Source organism: Haematobia irritans, chromosome 5 (assembly GCF_050003625.1).
Source record: "Haematobia irritans isolate KBUSLIRL chromosome 5, ASM5000362v1, whole genome shotgun sequence".
Taxonomy (NCBI): Eukaryota; Metazoa; Arthropoda; class Insecta; order Diptera; family Muscidae; genus Haematobia; species Haematobia irritans.
In genome coordinates, this window is record NC_134401.1 from 91,296,051 (window position 1) to 91,316,833 (window position 20,783).

Here is a 20,783-nt window from a genome sequence, read left to right on the forward strand (position 1 = left end):
TCCCCATATAAACCGACCTCCCGATTTGGGGTCTTGGGCTTATAGAAATCGAAGTTTTTATTTAATTTGCCTGAAATTTGAAATCTAGATGTATTTTAGGACCATAAAGAGGTGTGCCAAAAATGGTGAGTATCGGTCCATGTTTTGGTATAGCCCCCATATAGACCGATCTCCCGATTTTACTTCTTGGGCTTATAGAAACCGCAGTTTTTATTCAATTTACCTGAAATTGGAAATCTAGAGGTATTGTAGGACCACAAATACGAGTGCCAAAAATTGTGAGTATCGGTCCATGTTTTGGTATGGTCCCCATATAAAACGACCTCCCGGTTTGGGGTCTTGGGCTTATAGAAACCGTAGTTTTTATCCAATTTGCCTAAAATTGGAAATCTAGAGGTATTTTCGGGTCATAAAGAGGTGTGCCGAAAACGGTGAGTATCGGTCCATTTTTTAGTATAGCCCCCATAAGAACGATCTCCCGATTTAACTCCTTGGGTTTCTAGAAACCGTAGTTTTTATCTGATTTGCCTGAAATTGTAAATATTCTGGTATTTTAGGCTCACAAAAACGTGTATCGGATTAAGTTTTTATCGGTCCATTTGGTAATGCCTCCATATAGACCGACTTCACTTCTTGAGGGTGTAGAAGGCGCACTGATCATGAAAATGGCTTGAAACTCAATGTAAAATTCCAGATTTTTCTTCTACAGATTTAAGATTTCAAATCAAGACGTGATTTTATAATTTTCTTGCACACTTACAAGAGATTTTAATGATTCCTCTAAAACTCAAACGAAAATGGTTCTTATAAATCCAGAATCTGATATAGTCCTCATAGGTGAAATCTTTAAATTTATCTTCGGGAAGTGTCCTCAAGTCCTCAAGCCCTCCTGAAATTTCAAAGGAACCCCTAATATTTGGTTCATGGTGGTGGGTATTTAAGATTCGGCCCGGCCGAACTTAGTGCTGTATATACTTTTTAATTTCACCTTTCGTCTGGACGGAGAATCGAACCGCAGAGCATACAGTTTGTAAACCAACACACTATCCACTGGGCTACGCAGCTGTTATTGTCATCAACAGACAAGTATCGCTATAGCCATCAAGGCACAAGCAACGCAAACAGTCAAACAGCTATATTTAAATAGCATAGTTTTGGGCGCCCACGTAAAGTCAAAAAAGAACAGTGCTTGATAGAAACGAAATATACTGTGGTTTTGGATCAAAAATTATTTTTTATTGCAAAACTAAAAATTTTGAAACAAAATTTCTTTTTGGTGATAAAATTTTCGAAGAATTTCTAAAACCAAGAACAACGTTTTCGGTACTCGCTTTCCAAATGTTTTTTTTCTTTGCGTGTAAACTTTTCATCGTAGCGTGTTATTTGAAAATATATGGAATTTCAGGTGCATTAAAAGTAAGCCAATGAAACAAAATCATTAAGACAACGAATTTTTTCGTTACAGGGACCGATACTTAACGTATTCGGTACTGTAATTTGTGGTAAATCTAGAATACCTCTAGATTTTCAAATTCAAGCAAATCGGGTAAAAATTTGCGGTGTGTCAAAGCCCAAGAAGTAAAATCGGTTTGGGGGCTATACCAAACTATGGACCGATATAGCCTATCTTCGAAATTGCCTCGCGTGCAGGGGAAAAACGAATCTGTACCAATGAAGGTAGCGACATTATTGTAGGTTATACCGTGGTTAAAACTGACATACAGACATGGTTATATCGTCTTCGAATTTATTCCCGATCAAAAATATATACACATTGTATAGTCGGAAAAAGCTACATTTCGTTGCATTATAAAGAGAATGGTAAATTTATTTTAGCTCCATCGCCATTCTGTGTATAAAAAAGTGATGAACTCTGTAAATATGACTTACCTTCTAGTCTCAACTATTAAAATGGGATCCTGAAAGAAAAAAATATATATATTTTGTTAATTCAATGTATAAGTCAGTATTTCAAAATCGACTTTTGAATTTTCGATTCTACTTTTGTTGTTGGTCAAAAACAAATTCGTATAGTGACCAAAATCTACTAATTGAGCTTTAAGGCAAGTATTAAGTTCGCATTATCGCGTTAAAAATAGCCCTTTTTTCATAATTTTTTTAATAAGTCGCTTTAAAGAAAATAAATTTCTTTCATTTGTTGCTTTAGACCATTCTCTACACTGAAAAAAAGCATGCCCGGTTCCAAAGATTTTGTCTTTACTTCAAAAAATGTTGGTATTGATTCCGAGCCAATGAAGCGGAGAATACAAGTAAGGATACTTTTAAGACACAACTCTTTTTTAAATTTGGGTTTTGTGTACTAAGATTCAGGCTCACTTAGACTATTCAGTCCATTGTGATATCACATTAACTAAAAGTACCTATTACATATGGGCACTTCTAGTTTTAACCGCTGAACCTTCTCGATTATTTCCTTCTGTTGAACCAACCAGATTGTCCCAAAAACATTAGTAGTATTAGTATCAACGCAGCTTTAAAACATTCTATAGACCTCTCATTTTTGCTTTCGAACCATACCGTTCAATGCTCCTGAGGCAAACGATCTTTAATACCGTTTGGAGGATGGCAGCTCATCCGGTGATCGTTCCCTTTTTCCAGCTTCAAGAATTCCTTGAGCCCATTTTAAGGAATCGCTTTGTTTAGCCTACAACGTGCTTGGGGCGACTGATCCTAACTTCTTTAGGATAAACAAAATATTTCTGCGTTCCTTGAATCTCTTTCGTGAGGTATTACCTCCTTTTGATGTCGTTACCTTAGAAAAAGTTCGACTTGTCAAAGTGTCGCCACCTGTCGACCCGTCTACAGGTCGACTAATTGGGCCTAACTCTTGGTCATTGCCCAAATTTATGACTTCAGTCGATACCCGTCCACTGGGCCCTGAAGTTAGAAACCCAGTGGATGACTTTGAATTTCGCTGCATGGTGGCTTAATATCCCACCACACTTGAAATTCGTAGTAGGTACTTATTACGATGAGTTAGTCCGCTATTAAAACAACACGTCTGTTCCGTTCGACGGTTGAATAACGATTTGTGTACTTGCTTCTAGGAAGCAAATTTTAATGTTTCGATTTTTAAGGTTATTTTCTTCATATGCCATCACAGTCCTTTAAAAACGAGTTAACCACAACTTTATTTTCCAAATTCAGACTCGACTTCCAGTAGAATTTATGATATGTTTCAAGTTAAAAAACATATCCTATTTTTGAACGATTTTTTGCTTTGTACTCAAGATGCAAATTTAAAGATAATTTCATTACATTTAAAGAATTTTTCTGAATTATTAAAGTCAAGTTGACCTTAGCCCAAACATTTTTTCTTTCATGTTATGATACCCATTTTTAAGGCAAATCACTTAATTATAAGGACAATACGACTTCATTGAAAAGTTTATCGACTTTTGAACAAGGAAAAACTCTTTATATTAGAGAAATGTGTCTCCTATGCTAAACAACAAGTTACAATTAAATATGCAAAAAAAAAATACATAGTTCTATTTTCATTTTACAGATTTATTTTTGATTGCATCGGCTAAACTCGAACTTAATACCCAATTTTAATGAAAAAAGGTAGAAGAAAATTCCAACTGAATCGGATGAAAATTACTCTTCCAGTAGACTACGGAATTTAAATCTGGGGATTGGTTTATATTGGGGGCAAATTTTGCATAATTGCGGAGCAAAAAAAAAAACGTACTGAAAATGTTTGGATCTGAATACAGTGTTTTGGATGTGAATTAAAAAATTTTGTAATATTTTGCCAAATAAATAGTTTTTATATTTTTTATGATTTTTAATGCATTCTAACGGTTGTCTGAAACATTCAGACGTCAGTCAAATATTTTCCAAAATTCGAAATTTTGTTTGTATAGATTTTTTTTTTCACCAAAATTTAAATAATTTGTAAACTCAAACAAGTAAGGAAAGTCTAAAGTCGGGCGGGGCCGACTATATTATACCCTGCACCACTTTGTAGATCTACATTTTCGATACCATATCACATCCGTCAAATGTGTTGGGGGCTATATATAAAAGTTTGTCCCAAATACATACATTTAAATATCACTCGATCTGGAAGAATTTGATAGACTTCTACAAAATCTATAGACTCAAAATTTAAGTCGGCTAATGCACTAGGGTGGAACACAATGTTAGTAAAAAAATATGGGAAACGTTTCAATCTGAAGCAATTTTAAGGAAACTTCGAAAAAGTTTATTTATGATTTATCGCTCGATATATATGTATTAGAAGTTTAGGAAAATTAGAGTCATTTTTACAACTTTTCGACTAAGCAGTGGCGATTTTACAAGGAAAATGTTGGTATTTTGACCATTTTTGTCGAAATCAGAAAAACATACATATGGGAGCTATATCTAAATCTGAACCGATTTCAACCAAATTTGGCACGCGTAGCTACAATGCTAATTCTACTCCCTGTGCAAAATTTCAACTAAATCTGAGTTAAAAATTGGCCTCTGTGGTCATATGAGTGTAAATCGGGCGAAAGCTTTATATGGGAGATATATCCAAATCTGAACCGATTTCAAGCAAATTTGGCACGCATAGTTACAACGCTAATTCTACTCCCTATGCAAAATTTCAACTAAATCGGAGCAAAAAATTGGCCTCTGTGGGCAAATGAGTATAAATCGGGCGAAAGCTATATATGGGAGTTATATCTAAATCTGAACCGATTTTGCTGATATTTTGCAAGTTTTTCGAGACTCATAAAATATTCCGATGTACACTGAAAAAACAGTGAACCCACCAGGAAGAAAACTTTTGATTAATTTTAGAAAATTTTGAATAGTTTTAGAAATTTTTAACTAAACAGTATTACAAGCGCTGGCATCACGCCGATATCACAAAAATAAGTAAATATTTTTCGACAAATTCAAAATTATTAGACATAAATATTTTTTTTCACTTTTTAAAGAAAATTTTGTAGTTTGAAGGAAAAAATTGGAGTTCAAAATTGCAAGAATGTCTTTAGTGACATACGAAGTTCATGATGGACGCTGTTGTAGTAAAATTTACAAATTTTAAGAAATAATGAACTATTTTGTGAGAAGTACGAATTTAGTAAAACTTTTTACTTCATTTGCGTATAATTTTTTCCCGTCTTTTAGTTCATTTAACTAACGTACGCAAAAAATTATTAGAGTAAATGAAACTTTCTCCAAATATAATAACTTCATGAACTAAAATATAGTTAAATTGGCTTTAGTGAAATAGTGAGTTCACTTTTTTTTGAGTGTACGGAATTTGAGGAAGATCGGTTGATATACACGCCAATTATGACCAGATCGGTGAAAAATATATATGGCATCTATATCTAAATCTGAACCGATTTTTTCCAAAATCAATAGGGATCGTCTTTGAGCCGAAACAGGACCCTATACCAAATTTTAGGACAATCGGACTAAAACTGCGAGCTCTACTTTGCACACAAAAATACATCAACAGACAGACAGACAGACGGACAGACAGACGGACAGACAGAAAGTATAATTTATTCGTTTTTTTCAGCTCTTTTCTTCATGTGCTATCAGAGTCCTTTAAATTCATGTTTATGAAAACTTAAATTTCCAAATTCAGACTCAACTACAAGTAGAAATTATGCCTTGTTTCAAGTTAAAATGTTTTTAAAATAAAGTGTTGAACAAATCTCCTATTTTTCTAGTCAAGATGCAAAACGTGAACAAATTTAAAAGTGTTTTCATTAATTTTGAAAAATATCAGAAAAATGCGTCTTCTATGCTAAACAAAATTCGAATTCGTATTTGAAGGACATGAAATCTTTGGCCTCAAGACAATATTTTTTTTCAGTGCGAATCGGATGAAGTTTGCCCTTCCAGTAGAATCCAGAATTCAAATCTGGGAATCGGTTTACATAGGAATTATAATGACAATGAAAAATTCGAATTTTCGATTTTTCGGCTTTTCCAATATTGGAAAATGTTCACTGTGTGTTCTTCAGATTCCATCGAGTTTTTCGTGTTTACAGATTACCTTTTTTCAAAAATGCAAATGGTCTACTTTCTAAACTAATTTGAATACTTTAGACTCAGTTGAACTCAAGATTTGACTCTTTATCATCGTAGCTTCATTGGCCTATGAATATCAATTATCCCTAATATTCCAACAACCATGTAAAACTACATAAATACCATTGTCATTAAGGTAATGGATAAAGAATTGCCTATTTTACCCTCAGTTAAATCCATTAACTAAAACTTCATCTGACATTCAATCTACTATAAATGAACTATGATGATAATCTACCTACAGATGACTTTAAATTAATGAAGTCAAGGTGAAAAAGAAAATGTTCTAGCATATCCCAAAGAAGAGGAGAACAAAAACATATCGCTTACCCTTACATCTGAGGACATATGTTTTTTTGACCCTCTAAAGGATCATTAATTACAATTATTATTAGAAATATTCGAATGTGCCATCTACAGTACCATTTAAATGATGCCATTAACACAGCCACTTCACCTTTTTAGTATTACAGCCAGACAGCAAAGGTGTATGGATAACCACCCCCGAAAATATGCTATGCATGGATTAAATACCCTGAGTTTTTCTCACTGACACATACACACACAGACACTCCTACACTTTAGCCAAAAGGAAACATAAAATATAATGGCCAGTTAGTTGCATACTTTGTGTTTGAAAATCCCCAACATAAAGGTAACTTACATAGAAAAAATTCGACCTTTCATATTGAGGCGATAGGTAAAATTGTAACCATGGCTTCATGTGTTTTTCAGCTGTAAACGAATATCAGCTGCCTTTCTAACAGACATCGGTGTTGGGTCTGTCCATCATTTAGTCCTTAGACATACATAAAATATTATGAGTCATTAAAAGCAGAAGAGAAGAATAAAAAAAAAAATTTTGGCGGCAAAAAATGAAAAGAGATATACAACCAGTAGGGCTAATTTAAAATTCTGCATGACCAAAGCCCAATTAGTAAGTTAAAAACTCAAATGTAATGTGTAATATGTAATATTTTATTCCTAGAGAAAATTTTGTCAAAATGTTCTTCCCATAAAAGATTTTGTTAAAACTTTATTACCAAGAAAAGATTTTGTCCAAATTTTATTTCTATAGAAATCTTTGTCAAAATTTTATTCCTCGAAAAATTTTAACAAAATTTTATTCTTAGAGAAAATTTTGTCAACATTTTATCCCTAGCGAATTTTTTGTGAAAATTTTATTCCCACAGAAAATGTTGTCAAAATTTTATTCCTATAGAAAATTTTGTCAAGATTTTTTTCTTAGAGACAATTTTTTCCAAATTTTACTCCTATAGAAGATTATGCCAAAATTTTTTTTCCTATAGAAAATTTAGTCAAAATATTATTCCTATAGAAATTTTTATTACCAGAGAAAATTTTGTCAAAATTTTATTTCTTTAGGAAATGTGGTCAAAATTGTGTTCCTGTAGAAAATTTTGTCAAAATTTTATTCCTATAGAAGATTTTGTTAAAATTTTTCCCTATAGAAAATTTTATCACAATTTTAGTCCCAGAGAAAATTTTGTCAAAATTTTATTCCTTAGAAAATTTTGTCAAAACTTTATTCCCACAGAAAATTTTGTCAAAATTTCGTTTCTAGAGGTGTTTTTTTTTTTGTCAAAATTTTATTCTTAGAGAAAATTGTATGTCTTTCTAATTTATTCTCAGAGAAAGTTTTGTCAAAATGTTATTCCTCGAAAAGATTTTGTCAAAATTTTATTCCTATAGAAAATTTTGCCAAATTTTATTTCTATAGGAAATTTTGTTAATATTTTATTCCTATAGAAACTTTTGTCAAAATCTTATTCCTCGAGAAAATTTTTCCAAAACTTTATTCCTTAGAAAATTTTGCCAAAACTTTATTCCCACAGAAAATTTTGTCTGGATTTCATTTCTAGACAATTTTTTGGCCAAAATTTTATTCTTAGAGAAAATTGTGTGTTTTTCTAATTTATTCTCAGAGAAAATTTTGTCAAAATTTTATTCCTCGAGAAGGTTCTGTCAAAATTTTATTCCTCAAGAAAATTTTGACAAAATTTTATTTTTAGAGAAAATATTGGCAAAAAATTTATTCCTAGCGAATTTTTTGTCAAAATTTTATTCCTATCGAAAATTTTGACAAAATTTTATTCCTCGAGAAAATTTTGACAAAATTTTATTCTTAGAGAATATTTTGTCAAAATTTTATTCCTCGAGAAGGTTTTGTCAAAATTTTGACAAAATTTTATTTTTTGGCAAAAATTTTATTCCTAGCGATTTTTTGTCAAAATTTTATTCCTATAGAAAACTTTGTCAACATTTTATTCCTATAGAAAACTTTGTCAAAATTTTATTCCTCGAGAAAGTTTTGACAAAATTTTATTCTTAGAGAAAATTTTGTCAAAATTTTATTCGTAGCGAATTTTTTGTCAAAATTTTATTCTTAGCAGATCTGACCACTATGTGCCCAACAAAAAAATTTGGAAGTTCCTCCAAAGGCACAACTTTAAAAGCGCTTGCAGAAAATGCACTCCCAATGATGTTTTTTATTTTAACTACCCAGGAAGTTCTTTTAATTCAATTTTTTATGACTTAGTTTTTTCATACTTTTACGGCCATTTTCATGCAGCTCCGTTAGGCTTTAGCTAACAGTTAACAGAAAGTAAATTGCAAATATCTTTTTTCCGGTTAACTTTAACTGAACAATTTTCAGCAGTTAAATTTCTAACTGGCATGTGGAATATATAGGCAAGATGACAGATATGTCCAAAGTATGGTTTAAAAGTTCGTTAGCTAACGGAGCTTCATGAAAATTGGGGTTAATGAGTAATTTTAACTTTTTTTGTGTCACATAGGTTAAAAACAGAGTAAGAATCCATAAAATGGTACAAATCATTAAAATCTTGCCGAAAAACATGCTAAATCCAATCTGAAAAAATTGTGAATTTTTGAAAATATTTGAGGTCAAACGCTTCCTACAAGCGTTAGAATTCATTAAAAATTATAAAAATTATTTATTTGACAAAATATCACACAATTTTTTAATTTACATCCAAAACATTGAATTCGGATCACACCTAAAGAAGTGATGCAAACTCAGTGCAACGGCTGTTGAAATGGAGGACTTCCGTCCTATGACAAGCCCATGTTAAATTCATCGCTTCTGCGTCAATTTTTACCACTTCCGGATCCAACGCTTTTTTTGCTGGGATTTTATTCCTATAGAAAATTTTGCCAAATTTTATTTCTATAGGAAATTTTGTCAAAATTTTATTCCTTGAGAAAATTTTGACAAAATTTTATTCTTAGAGAAAATTTTTTTCGGAACTTATTCCTTAGAAAATTTTGTCAAAACTTTATTCCCACAGAAAATTTTGTCAAAATTTCATTTCTACACAATTTTTTGGTCAAAAATTATTCTTAGAGAAAATTGTGTGTTTTTCTAATTCTCAGAGAAAATTTTGTCAAAATTTTATTCCTCGAGCAGATTTTGGCAACATTTTTTCCTGTAGAAAATTTTGTCAAAATTTTATTTCTATAGAAAATTTTTTCAAAATTGTATTCCTAGAAAACTTTTCAAAATTTTTATTCTTAGAGAAAATTTTGTCAAAATTTTATTCCTAGCGAATTTTTTGTCAAAATTTTATTCTTATAGAAAATTTTATCAAAATTTTAGTCCAACAGAACATTTTGTCAAAATTTTATTCCTATAGAAAATCTTGCCAAATTTTATTTCTATAGAAAATTTTGTTAAAATTTTGTTCCTATAGAAAATTTTGTCAAAATGTTATTCCTCGAGAAAATTTTGTCAAAATTTTATTCCTTAGAAAATTTTGTTAAAATTTCATTTCTAGAGATAATTTTGCCAAAACTTTATTCCCACAGAAAATTTTGTCAAAATTTCATTTCTAGAGAATTTTTTGGTCAAAATTTTATTCCTAGAGAAAATTGTGTGTTTTTCTAATTCTCAGAGAAAATTTTGTCAAAATTTTATTCCTCGAGAAGGTTTTGTCAAAATTTTTTTCCTATAGAAAATTTTGTAAAAATTTTATTCCTATCGAAAACTTTTCAAAATTTTTTTCCTATAGAAAATTTTGTCAATATTTTATTCCTATAGAAAATTTTGTCAAAATTTTATTCCTATAAGGTGAGTACTATGTTCGTATTTTTCACCAAATTAAAAGTACAAAAATCTATATGAAGACGATTATTTTTATAAAAAGTCTTGCGAAATAATGAATGGAAAAGATCTAAGGAATTAATTGTGAACCATTTTGTATTTATAATTTAATTAAATTAAAAAAGTAACCGTGAAAATAAGCGGGTTTTCAGCTTGAAAACTGAACATAGTACTCAGCTATAGAAATTTTTTTCAAATTTTATTCCTATAGAAAATTTTGTCAAAAATTTATTTCTATAGGAAAATTTGTCAAAATTTTATTTCTAATGTTATTAGCGTTATATTCCTACAGAAAATTTTGTCAAAATTTTATTCGTAGCGAATTTTTTGTCAAAATTTATTGGTAGAGAAGATTTTGTAAAGATTTTATTGTTAAACTTTTGCCAACATTTTATTCCCAGAAAAAAAAATTGTCACAATTTCATTCCTAGAAATAATTGATCAAAATTTTTATTTCTATAGAAAATTTGTGAAGTACCTCTTAGGTGGAGAGGAATATTTGGCAAAATCTGCGGCAATTGAAGCGAACTTGTCTTTATAGATCTAATCTTCAACATAGCCCCACAAAAATAGTCTAAAGGCTTCAAATCCCACGATCTAGTCGACCAATTGGCCGGTTCGATAAGAAGCGCCCGATGAACTTTCTTAACAGAGTACGAATTTCTATAATAAAATTCAATAACTTGCAAGCGTTGTTCATTTTTAAGACTGAAGATGTTTGACAGTGAAACAAAACACGAATCGTGTGTCAGCTACTTAAACCAGTGTTGCCAACAAAAGAGTATCTAACAAATAACCCTTTATACTAACATTGTCATTCCATTTGTAACGTATCGAAATACAGGTATGAAATCACACTAACTTCCGAACGAAACAAACTATCGGCTTGAAACGTGCCACAAGTAACTGATATTGATGTGTGGAAGTCACAATTTTTTTACGATTTGCTTGCAATCTGCATTCTAGGGGTATTTTAAGTCCAAAATGGGCTTTATATCGCATGCGGCTTAGTGTTTGCACAGTGGGCCCCGTTGTAAAAATAGGTTGAAAAATAATTTTCCAATTTGAGTTTTCACAAAATTCTTTCTAACAGGAACTTTAGCGGTTTTGAATGTTAATCTTAAGCCCTTTCCAATGAACCTGGTCTATATACAATACGCGGCTTAGTTTTTGCGTAGTAAACCTAATAGTAAAAATTCAAATTCTAATTTGAACAATTAAATTCGTATTTAAGCGACTGGCTAAGTTTTTTTTGCTGTGAATTTCAAATTCGAATTTATACCTCATTCACATTACACTTCCAAAATCGACATTAACTAGATTTCAACTGTCATTTGCTTTACAGAAATAGATTTCAAATCTACTTTTAGTGGATTTCGAGCCTAATGAGAATGGGGTATTAGCTTCACACACATGTTCGTAAAGTGCTGAACTAAATTTTGAATAAATCGGTTCATGTTTTAATATAGACTACGCAGAGGCCGATCTTCCGATAGCATTACTTGAGACCATGGGAAAGGGTTTTCATTTATGTTGCTGGAAAATAATATTTTTATGGTCTTTATGCGCGCCTCAGATGGATTGGAAAAAGAAATTTGTATTGAAATCTCCAATGACATTATTGTCATATAATAGTTGGTTATAATTCTTCGGAAAAATAACACATGTTTGAGTTAAAAAAATCAAGAAACACTTTTCCAAAGCAATTGACGTTTTTTCGATGAACTTATGTTTCTCCAATTTAAAGATATCCACAGCAAGATCATCAAACATTTAAAGTTGTTTCAAATCTCATCATGAAATAAACAAAACAAAAATCCTTTGGCTTCCTCAATACACCTACAGTATGGACATAGTCACCTAATGTTTCAAAGGATAACAAGAACATCGATAAAAACCGGTAAAACACCATCGCCCACAACGACCAAATGCTAACATAACCAAAATCAAATAGAAAACCGGCAAATGTGATGCTATGGGAGGGTTGTAAAAAAGATGTACAGCAGCACACAGCTCTTAACAATGGCATATATACCCACACACACACACACACTCTCTCACTCTCTCACACATATCTAGGAAATTCAATAGAACAATGTATGTTATGTGAGTTGTTAGCTCTGGCAATCAAACTGTTTGACTAAAGAACAGTGCTTGCTTTGCATGCCAGGATTAGAGTGGGTGCAATAGCATGGAACACAGCAGCATAGAGCACCAAAAGACAGCTGTGAAATGTTAGGTGGTCGGTCTTCAATGTGTTAAGGATTTGTTTGTTAGTCAGGTCTTTGTACGGATGCAAGGAACCAATGTCTAAGCACAGTATATGCTCGTTTGGTTTTCGGTATACGTGTCAATACACGCACTCACACACACACATCCTCAGTTAAACCCAACATTCAGGAGCAGTAGTGGTAACTGTGGTGGTTAAGAGCAAAGATTCAATTTCCCATTTGAGGGTTGACTATGAAAATTTAAAACCCATATTCAATTTCATTAGCAAACACTAATTAAAAAATACCAATGTGGAAAGTAAGGTGGTGAAAAAGGCTTGGTTACTGAAAAAATTCCATCTGAAATCGAGAGGCTATGAGAAATAAAAAGATATAGTCGTTCTTAATATGTTGAAAACAATTGCAAAAAAGACGACATAATTTGGTGAAATTCAAATAATTCATCTACTTTATTTATTTGTAAATCATAATAATAAACATTTAAGATATTTTATGCTATTATCAGTAAATTTACGTTAATTTAATTTATTTTTTTTCCTCCAGTTATTTATGGCCATAAGAAATCATTGAGAATCCATCCTTAATTCTTTGAATTAAAAAATAAATTGAATCAAATCAAAAGCTGAAAGATGGCAGAGAAAGAGAGAAGGATACATGAGGATCTTGCGACAGATACTCCAACTACTCAGACCCCCAGGAACAAGCGAAGTGCAGCCAGCGCAGCAGAAACAATCGAACGAAATATTGCCATCTAAAGAGGTGACTAAAGTTCGAAAATAAGTTTTCGGGTGCAAAAAGAGAAGAAACGAAGAGTAAACCAAGACCGATCCGATGCCGTCGCTATAAGTCACTGTGATAGACACAGTTATGCAGACGTTTTGAGAAGTTTAAGGTATAAAGTGAATCTAAGGGAAGCAGAGGTGGAAGTGCAAACCATTCGGAAGACAAAGGCTGGACCCCTTCTCTTAGTGATGGGAAAAGGGGGTGACAAAGAGACCTTCCGTGAGACTATCACGACCAAAGGGGCCAAGAGAACGACCCGATGCCGTCGCTATAAATCCCTGTGATAGACACAGTTATACAGACGTTTTGAGAAGTTTAAGGTTTAAATGAATCTAAGGGAAGCAGAGGTGGCAGTGCAAACCTTTCGGAAGACAAAGGCTGGCCCCCCTCTTAGTGATGGGGAAAGGTGAAAACAAAGAGACCATCCGTGAGACTATCACGGAGACTACACACTGAAGAATCCATTAAGACTTCGAGTTCCAAGACTAGGTGGAGTGATGATAGTCCCTCTCTGCGTGTATGAAGTACAAAGAGATAGTCAAACGCTGTTTCCGTTGCTTTAAATCGGGACACAATCAATGGGATGGCGTAAAATGTGGAAGGACGGGCCACAAGATTAAGGAATGTACAAACGTCATTAAATGTTGCATTTGCTCTAAGAGCGAGGGCACAGTAGAAGATCACATGCCAGACTGCAAGTAGTGAAGTTCTTCTGAAAAGCACAGAACAAAAGTTGCACACGATCTCCTGCCCAAGGTTGTGAAACAGGAGGGCAAAAGCCTTTTTTTGGAAGGTTCAAGTGTGGTTCACTTTGGGTTTGGTGAACTACCAGAATTTTATCTGATAATTGATGGATAGTTTTGCTGCAAGTGGAGGATGCTGATGAGTAATGTGGTAATTCCGAAACGTGCGTCCATCCAACCATCTTGCAGTCTATAGGGCTTTGTCCAAATAAATTTGACAAACATTATTTCCCTCTGTTGGTTAAGCTACTCTTGTAGTTCAGTCAACGCAATGGTTTTTAAGCTGAGATCAAAACAACAAATATGATTGAAGTATGTTACAAACCTACAATAACAAAGCAAAAAGAATATTTAATTATTATAAGTGAGCAATATAGCAGTATGATAAATGGAGTTTTAATCGAATACGATTTTGGAACAGGTTCAATTTGATCTCCAACTTGCAGGCTATTAATAAGGGACAACGGTCGCGGAAATGGCGTCGTTTGGTTGCAGATGGCGAATTACCCGATTGTAACCTGCTTTCTAACTCTTAGTGATAGGATCGCTCACTTCCAGGCGAATGACATCGATGACTTTTCACGGCGACTGAGGGGAGAATGAGAACTACAGACCCAAGAGGAAGGAAGATTCTAAGATAGGGTCGCAAGGATAGACATGCCTGTTTTGAATATTGGCTCTGCTACATTCCGGCTACCCGGTTGTGAGGGCGCCATTCCGGACGTTACTTTTGTGTCTGAGGACAATAATTAGAAGATAAGAGAATCTCAAGTACTAGAGCCATACACAGGAACGTCAATAAGTTCTAAAGGTATGTTTTAATCTCTGAATTGGACAGACACTTGGATGCCAACAATAAAGACCTCGTCATGAGGAATCCGCTAGCCAAAAATAAAATGCGAATCATCGTGGGAACTTTATTCCCTGTCTTTATAACAGAGGAACAGCAAAATGCCGCCAAAAGTCTCAAGGAGAAGTAGGCACCCACAGAGGTCATTAAAGAGATAGCGACCAAACGATCCGAAACCCTACTTCCTATGTACAACAGCTTTCGTTGTACATAGGAAGTACGCACAACGTATATGTACCTATTACAGAAGTGCACATATGTAATAGGTACTTTTAGTTAATGTGGTATCACAATGGACTGAATAGTCTAAGTGAGCCTGACTCTTAACCGGGCTGCCACTTTAACCTAACCTAACCTATGTACAACAGCTGCCTAATAGAAGGTATCTCTCCTAATGTGTGGAAAGAACAAAGGCTAGTTCATCAGGCCGGCCAAACTTCGCCATCGTCGTACAGACCATTATGCTGCTGAACACAGCTGGAAAACTATTTGACCGGCTCATTAAATCAAGACTTGAGAGACAATATGGATTCAGACCTTGAAAATTGACACTAGGATCCCCCAAGGAAATAGCAGACGCCGTACAAGCGGCACAACAAGGCAGTCACGATTCGAGATCTATACTTCTACAGTTGAGTCTAGATATTACGAACGAAGCCTAAGGATGTAAAATACACACTACAGACAATATATCACATACCGAAATACTTAAAAAAAAACAAGTACATACGGCCGTAAGTCGGCCAGGCCGAATCTTATGTACCCTCCACTATGGATTGCGTAGAAACTTCTATGAAAGACTGTCATCCACAATCGAATTACTTGGGTTGTGGTATCTTAAAACTTCTTAACATCGTTTTCAAAATTGTGAGTTAGTCCATACGTGGTATATATTAGACAAAAAAGGTATATATAGGTACGTCTTCAAATAATTACGAATCGATATGGACTTTTGTACGGTACGTAGAGAGCCACAATTGAAATATGGGGGTCGCTTATATGGGGGCTATATACAAGTATGAACTTGATATGGACCAATTTGTGTGATTGGGGATCGATTTATCTGAGGGCTACATATAAATATAGACCAAAATGGACCTAGATAGTCATGGTTGTTAACGGCCATATACTAGAACAATGTACCAAATTTCAACTGACTCGGATGAAATTTGCTCCTCCCAGAGGATCCAAAACCAAACCTCGGGATCGGTTTAAATGGGGGCTATATATGATTATAGACTGATATGGACCACTTATGGAATGGTTGTTAAATATCATATTCTACAACAACGTACAAAATTTCAATCAGATCGGATGAATGAATCAAATCTGGGGATCGGCTTATATAGGGGCTATATATAATTATGGACTGATATGAACCAATTCCTGCATGGTTGTTGGATACCATATACTAACATCACGTACCAAATTTCAACCGAATCGGACGAATTTTGCTCTTCCAAGGGGCTCCGGAGGTCAAATCTGGTGATCGGTTTATATTGGGGCTATATATAATTATGGACCGATGTGGACCAATTTTTGCATGGTCATTAAAGACCATATACTAACACCATGTACCAAATTTCAGCCGGATCGGATGAAATTTGCTTCTCTTAGAGGCTCCGCAAGCCAAATCGGGGGATCGGTTTATATGGGGGCTATATATAATTATTGGCCGATGTGGACCAATTTGTGCATGGTTGTTGGAGACCATATACTTACACCATGTACCAAATTTCAGCCGGATCGGATGAAATTTGCTTCTCTTAGAGGATCCGCAAGCCAAATCGGGGGATCGGTTTATATGGGGGCTATATATAATTATTGGCCGATATGGACCAATTTTTGCATGGTTGTTGGAGACCATATACTTACACCATGTACCAAATTTCAGCCGGATCGGATGAAATTTGCTTCTCTTAGAGGATCCGCAAGCCAAATCGGGGGATCGGTTTATATGGGGGCTATATATAATTATGAACCGATGTGGACCAATTTTTGCATGGTTGTTAGAGATCATATGATGACACTATGTACCAAATTTCAGTCGGATCGGATGAAATTTGCTTCTCTTAAGAGGATCCGCAAGCTATATTTGGGGGTCCATTTATATGGGGGCTATACGTAAAAGTGGACCGATATGGCCCATTTGCAATACCATCCGACCTACATCAATAACAACTACTTGTGCCAAGTCGATAGCTTGTTACGTTCGGAAGTTAGCGTGATTTCAACAGATGGACGGGCGGACATTCTCAGATCGACTCAGAATTTCACCACGACCCAGAATATATATACTTTATGGGGTCTTAGAGCAATATTCCGATGTGTTACAAACGGAATGACAAAGTTAATATACTCCCATCCTATGGTGGAGGATATAAAACCCGAGTTTTGATATTTGCCACTATACAAGGTTCAATCCTCGGACCAGATCCCTGGAATGCAACATAAGACAAATTACTGAAGACAGATGATAATTCCTTGTGGGATACGCTGATGACATGGCCGCCGTGATAAGAGCGAAAAATACTGAAGATGCTCAATGCAAACTGCGCCAAACCATGATATGTGCGTATGATTCAAAATTAGCCACGCAAAACACCGAACTGCTACTACTAACAAGACCCCATCTGCCTCTAAAAATAAAGATACACATAGACGACATAGTAATCCTAACAAAGCTATCACTAAAAATGCCTGGGACTAAAGCTGGACTCTAAACTAGGGTACTCTTAGCAAACAAAGTACGCAACGAAAAGAGCTGATATGATAATGTGGCGACCAAGCAGGGTGATGACAAACATAGGGGGCCCTCTTCCAAACAGAAGAAGGATACTCATGGAGATGACAAATAGTATACTCCTCCATGGATGTGAGATCTGGGCGACGACCCCACAGAGACGAACTAGAAAGAAAAAGCTGATTTCAGTACAGAGAACGGCAGCTCTGAAAATCACTTCAGCTAACAATACAGTATCAGGGGAAACCGAGTTAGTAATAACAGGTCCAATACCTATAGATATCGAGGTAGGATTGAGAGGCAAAAGGTATTCGATGTCAAACAATAAGGTGCGAGAGACTTTATTCGAACATCCAAAAAGAGACCAAGCATAAATGGCAGGAACAAGGCAAAATGCAGATGAACACGAAACGAAAATATTTATGGCCAAAGAGAAGATATGGGGATGTAACATATTACAAAACTCAGATGTTCTCCTGTCACACCTACTTTCGAAAGTATATGTACCGTATGGCAAATTTAGCTCAGAAAATTGTAAGAAGAGGGCGTCGCGGATTATGCCGAGCATACATTCCTTAGATATAGCCGATAGGCAGAGCTGCGAAAAACGCTTGAAGATGCAATTGAGCATGTCTCTTCGAGAACTTTAATTAAATCGTGAACATTTTTGTGCGATTGTTTTTATACCCTCCACCATAGGATGGGGGTATATTAACTTTGTCATTCCGTTTGTAACACATCGAAATATTGCTCTAAGACCCATTAAAGTATATATATTCTGGATCGTGGTGAAATTCTGAGTCGATCTAAGCATGTCCGTCCGTCCGTCCGTCTGTCCGTCTGTCCGTCCGTCCGTCTGTCCGTCTGTCCGGCTGTCCGTCCGTCTGTGGAAATCACGCTAACTTCCGAACGAAACAAGCTATCGACTTGAAACTTGGCACAAGTAGTTGTTATTGATGTAGGTCAAATGGTATTGAAAATGGGCCATATCGGACCACGTTTACGTATGGCCCCCATATAAACCGATCCCCAAATTTGGCTTGGGGAGCCTCCCGGAGCAGCAAAATTCATCCGATCCGGTTGAAATTTGGTACGTGGTCTTAGTATACGGTCTCTAACAACCATGCAAAAATTGGTCCATATCGGTCCATAATTATATATAGCCCCCATATAAACCGATCCCCAGATTTGACTTCCGGAGCCTCTTGGAGGGGCAAAATTCATCCGATCCGATTGAAATTTGGTACCTGATGTTAGTATATGGTCTCTAACAACCATGCAAAAAGTGGTCCATATCGGTCCATAATTATATATAGCTCCCATATAAACCGATCCCCAGATTTGACCACCGGAGCCTCTTGGAGGAGCAAAATTCATCCGATCCGGTTGAAATTTAGTACGTGGTCTTAGTATACGGTTTTTAACAACCATGCAAAAATTGGTCCATATCGGTCCATAATTATATATAGCTCCCATATAAACCGATCCCCAGATTTGACCACCGGAGCCTCTTGGAGGAGCAAAATTCATCCGATCCGGTTGAAAGTTAGTACGTGGTCTTAGTATACGGTTTGTAACAACGATGCAAAAATTGGTCCATATCGGTCCATAATTATATATAGTTCCCATATAAACCGTCCCCAGATTTGACGTCCGGAACCCCTTGGAGGAGCAAAAGTCATCCGATACGGTTGAAAATTGGTACATTTTGTCAATATATGGCCTCTAACAGCCATGTAAAAATTGGTCCATATCGGTCTTTAGTTATATATAGCCAATGACTTATTACACAAAAATTGGTCCATATCGCCAAAAATAATCTACCAAAACTTTATTTCCATAGAAAATTTTGTAAAAATTTTATTACTATAGAAAGTTTTGTCAAAATTTCATTTCTATAGAAAGTTTTGTCAAAAGTTTATTTCTATACAAATGTTTGTCAAAATTTTATTTCCATAGAAAATTTTGTCAAAAATTTATTTCTATAGAAAATTTTGTAATCTACCAAAACTTTATTTCCATAGAAAATTTTGTCAAATTTTATTACTATAGAAAGTTTTGTTAAAATTTCATTTCTATAGAAAGTTTTGTCAAAAGTTTATTTCTATAGAAATGTTTGTCAAAATTTTATTTCTATAGAAAATTTTGTCAACATTTTATTTCTATACAAAATTTAGTCAAAATTTCATTTCTATACAAAATTTTGTCAACATTTTATTTCTATAGAAATTTTTGTCAAAATTGTATTGCTATAGAAAATTTTGTCAACATTTTACTTCCATAGAAAATTTTGTCAACATTTTACTTCCATAGAAAATTTTGTCAACATTTTATTTCTATAGAAAATTTTGTCAAGTTTTTATTTCTATAGAAAATTTTGTCAAATTTTTATTTCTATAGAAAATTTTGTCAAAATTTTATTTCTATAGAAAATTTTTTCAAGGTTTCATTTCTATAGAAAATTTTGTCAAAATTTTATTTCTATAGAAAATTTTGTCAAACTAGGTTATATACGTATTTAATCGGCCTTTTTTTGTTTAATATATACCCCGTATGGGCTAACTTACAATTTAGAAGACAGTGTTAAAAAGTGTTACGATACCTTGCCATCGGCAAGTGTTATCGGAACCCAAGTAATTCGATTGTGGATGACAGCCTTTCGTAGAAGTTCCTACGCAATCCATGGTGGAGGGTACATAAGATTCGGCCTGGCCGAACTTACGGCCGTATATACTTGTTTAAAACTCTTGACGTTGATTTGCTCAACAACAGTGCGATGAAGCTCCGCCAAAGACCAGTGTTTATCGGTTGTATTGTGAATTCAAGCAAGATCATAGTTCAATTCAAGATGAATTTCGTGAAGGTCGTCCAAAATCAGTTGTTGGTCCGGAGAGCATTGATGCTAAATTATAACTAATATTGCAAGATCGTCATGGGGATCCCATGATGATCGTGAGATTGAGATAATCTTAGTCATTAGGGGAACCAGCATAAATTCTATATTGTGTGACTATTTGACAATTGTTTTTCGCGTTGGATTCTACAGAATTTGTCAATGGGTCAAAAACATAGAACTCATGTCGATTGGTCGAAAGAAATGCTCCAAAAATACTATCGTGGCGCTGTGAAAGACGTCTTTGACATCGTGACAGGTGATGAATCGTGGATTTACGCGATAGTACACAACAGTCGAAAATTCAACACCCGAAGAAGCAGTTGATGC

The 20,783-nt window shown here is 34.4% G+C and overlaps 1 protein-coding gene across 1 annotated transcript in view; it reads right to left on the reverse strand.

The window, feature by feature from the left end:
- Positions 1-20,783, reverse strand: part of stan (Protocadherin-like wing polarity protein stan) — a gene marked incomplete in the record, with an annotated part of 461,543 nt that overhangs the window by 300,745 nt on the left and 140,015 nt on the right. Inside the window, 1 exon segment of the mRNA XM_075310442.1 lies at positions 1,891-1,919.